Raw genomic sequence first — 7,885 nt, forward strand, 5'->3', positions numbered from 1 at the left:
CATGGGTCAAAGAAAATATCTCAAGACACATTTCAAAATATCTTGAACTAAATGAAAGTACGATTTATCAAAAGTTGTGAGATGCAGTGAAAGCAGTAAGTAGAGGGAAATATATATTATTAAATAAATGTACTAGAAAAGAGGAGAGATCTAAGTCAACAATCTATGTTTTCAACTTAGAAACTTGATAGTAAAAGGATAATAAAGTAAATTAGATACTATGAAAAACTCAATACCTACACATTTTATAACTAGATGAAGTGAATCAATTCCTTAAAAAAATATAATCTGCCAAATTCACACAAGAAGAAATATACAATCTGAATATGCCTGTATCTATTAACTAAATTGAACCAATAATTAAAAATCTTTGAAAACAGAAAGTGAATTCTATCAAATATTTAAGGAAAAATTTATACCAATTCTCTGAAAACTCTTTTTAGAAGACAGAAGCAGAAGGAATACAACCTAACTCATTCTATAAGACCATTATTACCCTAATACCAATACCAAACAAAGCTGTTACAAGAAAAGAAAACTAAAATCAGTATCTTTCATGAACACAGATGCTAAAATCCCCAACTAAAATATTAGCAAATTGAATTCAACAATGTACAAAAAGCATTATGCAACATGACCAAGTGATATTTACACCAGCTATGCAATGTTGATCCAACATTCAAAAACTAATTGATGTAATTCATCCCATCAATAGGCTAAAAAAGAAAGATCACATGATCATATAAAAAAAAAACAAAAAACAAAAAACAAAAAAAGCATTTGGCAAAATCCAGCAACCATTTGTGATAAAACTCTCAGGAAAAAGAAGATAAGCTAAAAAAAAAAAGAATACAGATTGAAAATGAAGAAATAGATGACATAGAGGACAAGATTATCTATGTAAGAAATCCAAAGAATTGACCAAACAAAACAAAACAAAACAAAACAAAACCAAAACCCTCCTGGAGCTAATAAGTGATTATAACAAGGTTGCAAGACACAAGGCAATGTATGGGACTCTTTCACACACAACACCTCTCTGTTGGCTGTTTTTGCACTAGCCCCTGGGGTGTTTGAACTTCCTATGTGCAAACAGATCTCTGAGTTCTATAAATTTGAGGTAACTGATGAGTGCCAATGCGTGGGATGACTACATCTGAGGGCAGGAGTCAACAGCACAGAAAATATCCCAGTCATGAATTTTTACACAGATGTAAATTTGGAGATTTAAAGAAATTCTGAAAGGACTATTCCCATTAAGGGACCAGAGAAGTTTATAGTAGAGTCATGGATGGATTATTCCTAGTCCAAGAACTCCTGGGAACTTTGGCAGTTTACCTCAGAGACCATCTGGTTTTGCTCATGACCTTGGGAGCATTCTAAACTGATCCCCACTTCAACAAAACCTTATTACCTCATTTCACACAGACTCTTCTGACTGTGCTGGGTCCAAGGCTGGTTCTTCTATGACTATTTCCAACCCTCAAGGGAGCACCAGAACTGCTCTGCACAGACTGAGATTTTATGGTCATGCTGAAACTCTGAAGAACAGCCAACAGCTTCATTTCATAGCTTTTTGTAAAAAATAAATAAATAAATGCTTTTTGTAAAGGTTCTTCACTCTTGCAGGAAGGCAAGATTGAAGTTTGATAGTGATTGCTGTTGGTCTTACAAGTGAAGCCCACACTAGTATGAGCAATAAACCTAGGGGCATGATTTGGGTCTCTCTCCTTTCCCAGGCTGGTCCATTTTGTTGTTTTGAATCCTTTCCTTTTCAAAGCTAATATATTATCTATATCCACCCTGTATTAACAGAATAGGGAGAATGAAGTGGTTATTTTAAAATTATAGTTCAAACTTTTAAAGATTTTCTATAATGGATGGTCTGATTCCTTTGTGGGTCTAATTTCAAAATGTAAACAAAAATGACTATTACAGTTCTAAAGTATTAATAATTTGGTAAATACTTTGCTTAACATTTTTTCCTGTCTTTTTAGCAAAACAATTTGAGTAGATAATAGGTACATTGCTCTTTTCAAGAAAATGTAATGAGAGGCCATTTAGAACTTCTCTACTAAAATGTAAAACCACGAAAAATGTGTTTTTTTAAAAGACTTCATTTATTTATTTGACAGAGGGAGAGATCACAAGTAGGCAGAGAGGCAAGCGAGAGTGGGGGGAAAGCAGGAAGCAGGTCCCCTGCTGAGCAGAGATCCCAATGTGGGGCTCGATCCCATCACCCTGAGACCATGACCCGAGCCGAAGGCAAAGGCTTTAACCCACTGAGCCACCCAGGCACCCCATGAAAAATATGTTTTAAGGTTTTCACTTTTTGTTTGTTTGTTTGTTTTTTAAAGATTTTTATTTATTTGACAGACAGATCACAAGTAGGCAGAGAGGCAGGCAGAGAGAGAGGGGAAAGAAGGCTCCCCGCTGAGCAGAGAGCCCAATCTGGTGCTCAATCCCAGGACCCTGGGTTCATGACCTGACCCGAAAGCAGAGGCTTTAACACATTGAGCCACCAGGCACCCCTTATGTTTTTTTTTTAAAGATTTTATTTATTTATTTGACAGACAGAGATCACAAGTAGGCAGAGAGACAGGCAGAGAGAGAGAAGGAGAAGCAGGCTCCCTGCAGAGCAAAGAGCCTGATGCAGGGCTCGATCTCAAGACCCTGAGATGATGACCTGAGCTGAAAGCAGAGGCTTAACCCACTGAGCCACCCAGGCACCCCTCAGACAAACTTTAGCTTGGGAAACTTCAATTATCTGTACTCTGGGATTCAGTCTGTTCCCAGAGGAGCATCTATGGGATGTAAGTTTAATACCTGATTTCAGTTTTCTTGTTACTTTTAACTCAATGCAGAATCTAGTTACAGTAAAGATTGCAATAATGCTTTACATTTCCTATAAGTTCATGGATTTCATCTAATATAAATTAATTGTATTTGTTTTCTCTTTAAAAAATAACAATAGGGAACAAGTAAACTTGATGCCTTTTCTGCTTACAGAAGGTAATGCCCTTGTAAAATCTTCCAGTTAGGCGTTTAAGATGGTCAGCTGCAATAAACCTTTTATTTCTTCAAAATGCTGGCTTCTGCTAACAGAATTTCATGTTCTCTTCTTTAGAGACAGAAACTCCTTTATGTTTTAACTGTAATTCCATTTGCCCTGAAGCAGACACAAAATTCAGTGCAACTGGTGCATAGTGTCCTTCTAGCTACTTCCTACATCTCCATTTCATGATGATCTTTTTATTTGTTAACAATTTCACATATTCACTGGTTACGTGTCAATCAAACATCTGGAATTTCCCTCCCTTTTCAGAAAATTTTTGCACCAGATCTTTTCCAGTGAAGATTCTGCACAGCTGTTTCACAGCTGTGCAGAACAGTTCCATCATGAGTAGTGCCACAATGGGAATCCTTATTCCCAATACCACTGGAGATGAGGTTTGCGAGGTATTCTCACTCAGTTTCCTTTTTCCTTTTAGCAGTCAATTCTTAGGTTGCCAAAGTTTTCAATGACAAAACCATTTCCCATGTAAATCCTGTCTTATATGGCTTCAGGTAATTGCCAGAGACTTCCCTGACTCGGTGGAGCCTAATTTTTTTTTTTTTTTTTTAATATTCTTCACTATATCCTCATCACCTTTCTTTTGGCTCAAATTCACCTCGGTGTCATCTACTTCATTTTCTTCGGAGAAATTGGCTATTTCAATCTATCCTTTGTGCTTCACACCAGATTCTTTAATTGTACCTTTCCAGCCAAGTTTGGTGTTCCACTGACAGAAGAAAATTTGCTTTCCTTTGTGGCAGCTGCTGGAACATTTGCCTTCTATGTTTCTTGCATTCTCTACAACAACGTCCACCAGGATCTCAAGAAGCTTCCCCTTGGACTGGCTGGGGAAAACCCATTCTATCCAGTGCCAGATATTCATGTTGGTCCAAACTCCTGCTCTTCCACAAGCCAGGGTGAGTCTCCTTGGCCCCACTTGACCATGTGTCCATGGGCACTAGGCCTCTTTAAGGCTCAACATATGATCTATCCTTGGTAATGTCCCACACATTTGAGAAGAATGTGTGTTTCATTGATTTTGGATGGAATGTTCTGTGTATATCTTAGGTTCATCTGGTCTAATGCTCAAAGTTTAATGTTTCCTTATTGATTTTATGTCTGGTTATTCTACCAGTTGTTGAAAGTGGGATATCAGGGACACCTGGATGGATTGGTCCATTGAAAAGCCAACTCTTGATTTCAGCTGGGGTCATGATCATACCATGATCATACCATACCAGGTTCCACACTCAGCAGGGAATCTACTTGAAATTCTCTCTCATCTTCTCCCTCTGTGCCTCTCCCCCATTCTTTCTCTCTCTCACTCTCTCTCAAACAAACAAACAAATAAATAAATACTTAAAAAGAAAAAAGAAAGTGGAATATCAAAGTTCCCTACTATTGTTATATTGCTGTTTATTTATCCCCAGATCTGTTGCTATTTGCTTTATATATTCAGGTGGTCTGATGTTGGGTGCATAAATATTTACAAATTTTATATCCTCTTGTTGGATTTACCCCTTTATCATTTATATAATGACCTTTGTTTCTTATTAGACTCTTTATCATAAAGTCTATTTTGTCTAAGTATTGTCACCTCTGACCCCCTGTGGGTTTCCTTTGGCATGGAATATCTTTTTTTAATCCCTTCACTTTCAGTCTGTGTATCCATAAACCTGAAATGGGTTTCTTCTAGGCTGCATATAGTTGGGTGTTATTTTACTTATCCATTCAGTCTTTCCATGTCTTTTGATTGGAGAAACTAGTCCATTTACATTTAAAGCAATTATTGATAAGTACGGACTTACTATTGCCATTTTAAAAATTATTTTGTGCCTGTTCTGTAATCCCCTTGTTCCTTTCCTTTTTTCTTGTTCTCTTCCTTTGTGATGTGTTAATTCTCTGTACTCATATGCCTAGAGTCCTTTCTGTTTATCTTTTGCGAATCTACCGTAGCCTTTGCTTTGTAGTTACCTAGAGACTTACAGAATATATCTTGTACTTATTTTTTTTGCAATATAATTTGCAGTATAATTGACATATAATATATTAATTTCAAGTACACAACATAGTGACTTGACAGTTATATACATTATAAAATGTTAACCACAATAGGTATAGTTATTCTTTGTCATCCAAAAGTTATGATATTATTGACTGTATTTCCTATGATTTAGTTATTTGTTTATTTTTGAGATTTTATTTATTTATTTAGAGACATAGAGAAAGCATACAAACAGTGGGGGAGAGGGAGAGAGAGAATCTTAAGCAGACTCTGCACTTACCATGGAGTCTGACATGGGACGCCATCCCATGACCCTGAGATCATGACCTGAGCCCAAATCAAGAGTTCAATGCTTAACTGACTATGCCACATAGGCACCCTTCCATGACTTATTTATTTTGTAATTGGAAATTTTTACCTTTTAATCACCTTTGACCTATCTCACCCATCCCTCCACCTACCTCCTCTCAGCAACCACTAGTTCATTCTGTGTATTTAAAGATCTTGTACTTATAACAGTCTAGTTTAAGCTGATAACAGCTTAACATTGAATACATCATAAAGCTCTACATTTTAACTCTCTCATCTCCCAACACATATATAAAAGTTTTTTATGTTATAATTTACATCTTTTTACCTTGTGTATCCATTAACAAATTATTATAGCTATATAGTTTTTAATACTCTTGTCTTTTAATCTTCATACAAAGTAGTGGATTAATTTACTCCATCAAAATTTTAATCAGAGTCCATTTTATTTTCACAGTAAAATCATTGAGCACAATTAAATAATGTAACTGTTTAGTTTTCACCTGTATTTTTATACAGATCATTTAAAGATTTTATTGAGTAAATTATTTTGCAAGATTAATGAACTATGATTTTTGATAAATATACATTGACTGCTAAGTATGACTGCTCTGTACTCAGTGATACATATAAACATGGATTCCATAATTTGAAGCCTTTTTAAAGTATTTCTTTAACTTTTAAAAATTATTTTTCATAATAAACTATTATTGAGAGACTTAGCTATAAAGTTAAGATACTTGGGGCACCAGGGTGACTCAGTTGGGTGAGTGTCTCCTTCAGTTCAGGTCATGATCCCAGGGTTCTGGGATCGAGTCCCACATCGAGCTCGCCCTGCTCTGCAGGGAACCTGCTTCTCCCTCTCCCTGTGCTTGCCACTCCCCTGCTTGGGTTTTCCCTCTCTTTCTCTGTCAAATAAATAAATAAGATCTTAAAAAAATGTTGAGATATGGAATTTACCATTGGGATTATAATGGACTGAATGTGAGATTCTGAAAAAGGTGATATTTCATGCTAAACCACCCACAATGATGCAGGGCCCTTTCAAAAGAAACAGCTTGTATTTGCAGGGCAGTTTCCCAGGTTGGATTTGCACTCTGTGACTCAGGATTCTTGATAAAGATAACTTTCCAATGTGGGAAAGTGTAACAGAAAACATTTTTAAATAACATGTTCTAACAAATTGAGTTAACTGAATTGCATGCCTCATCTTTCTTTTTCAAATCAATTTTAGATTTATTTCTTTACAGAATCCTAGACTGTGTTTAGGTGTTTCTCAAGGACGTGCAGAGATCTTGATGAAGATCTTGGACTCCAAGGTCAAAGAGAAGTTGGCCTAAGCCCTGATAATATCATTTAAATGGTTTGTGAGTTCAGGAAAGTTACATAACCTTTTAAACCTGCATTTCCTTATGTATGTAACTGAGATAATAGTTAATAGTATCTGCCTCATAGGATTGCGGTGAGAGTTGAATAAAAAATTCCATATAAATGTTTATCTTATGCATGATACATGGAAAAGACTGAATAAATGTTAACTCATAAAACTATTATTTATTTGATAGTGTGACTTTCTTCTGTGTTTTCCCTAGAGATGTAGCAATTAAAATCAGACTGGACCCATATTCCTAGAATTCAAAGTTAATTCCATATACTCACATCTACACAAAGCTACTGATAGAACTATATTCCAAAATTGCAATTCAAAACAAATCTGCTTTGTTGTGTACTTGACAATGTACACATATCTATACAAATGTGTTTCCACAGTCCTACTCTCTAGATGTGCTTAGCTGCTGTAATACAGATACAAATAAACTTAGACTTTGTTGCAAGATAAATTACACAGGCAGCATGATTCAAGGCGATTGTAGTAGGTGGCTTCTGAGTAAGCTAAGCACAAGTTACCTCTATTTCATTATGGGGTTATGGTAGAGATTTTAAGAAGACTAAGTCATGATAACACTATTCTTTTGAGTTCTCGGTTTCAAGGCAGATCCAGATGGAAATATCAAAAATGAAGGACCATTCTTATGTGTATACCCTGCTTAAGACCCTTGACCATACAGAGATATTTGCTTTTGAGGAAAAAAAAAAAACTGGCCTTATTCAATATCTCTTGCACGTTACATGTGTGCATTTCTAGAAAGGGAAAGTGAAACCTGGTGGCAAAGCATAATTATAAATGGTAATCATTAAATTTTCATCATATTTATGCAATAAATAAGTCTGTCAAAACTAGAGTTTGGGATTTGTAGTATGCTTCCCTCCTGTACTAATATAATTTATTTTGCTCCTCTGCTAATGAGCCTGGCTTTAGATAGTCATGATCATCAGTCTCAAATAAAAATTAAAAGACAGTATATTACATTTCTCCTTCTGTTCCTTCTGCCTATTACATTGCTCCATAAGCTCGTCGATGCTGGAATTCTATCTCTCCTTCGGCACAATTTTCCTCCATGGTATGATGCTATGAATATTTATGGTACAATAAAAATAATATAATAATAGGCATT

General features: G+C 35.7%; 1 pseudogene across 1 annotated transcript; it reads right to left on the bottom strand.

The window, feature by feature from the left end:
- Positions 1-3,037: 3,037 nt before the first annotated feature.
- Positions 3,038-3,938, bottom strand: LOC309864102 (activator of 90 kDa heat shock protein ATPase homolog 2 pseudogene; annotated as a pseudogene). The gene has a single exon. The product of its transcript is annotated as an activator of 90 kDa heat shock protein ATPase homolog 2 pseudogene (transcript).
- Positions 3,939-7,885: the final 3,947 nt, after the last annotated feature.

Source organism: Mustela nivalis (genome assembly GCF_964662115.1).
Source record: "Mustela nivalis genome assembly, chromosome: 5".
Taxonomy (NCBI): domain Eukaryota; kingdom Metazoa; phylum Chordata; class Mammalia; order Carnivora; family Mustelidae; genus Mustela; species Mustela nivalis.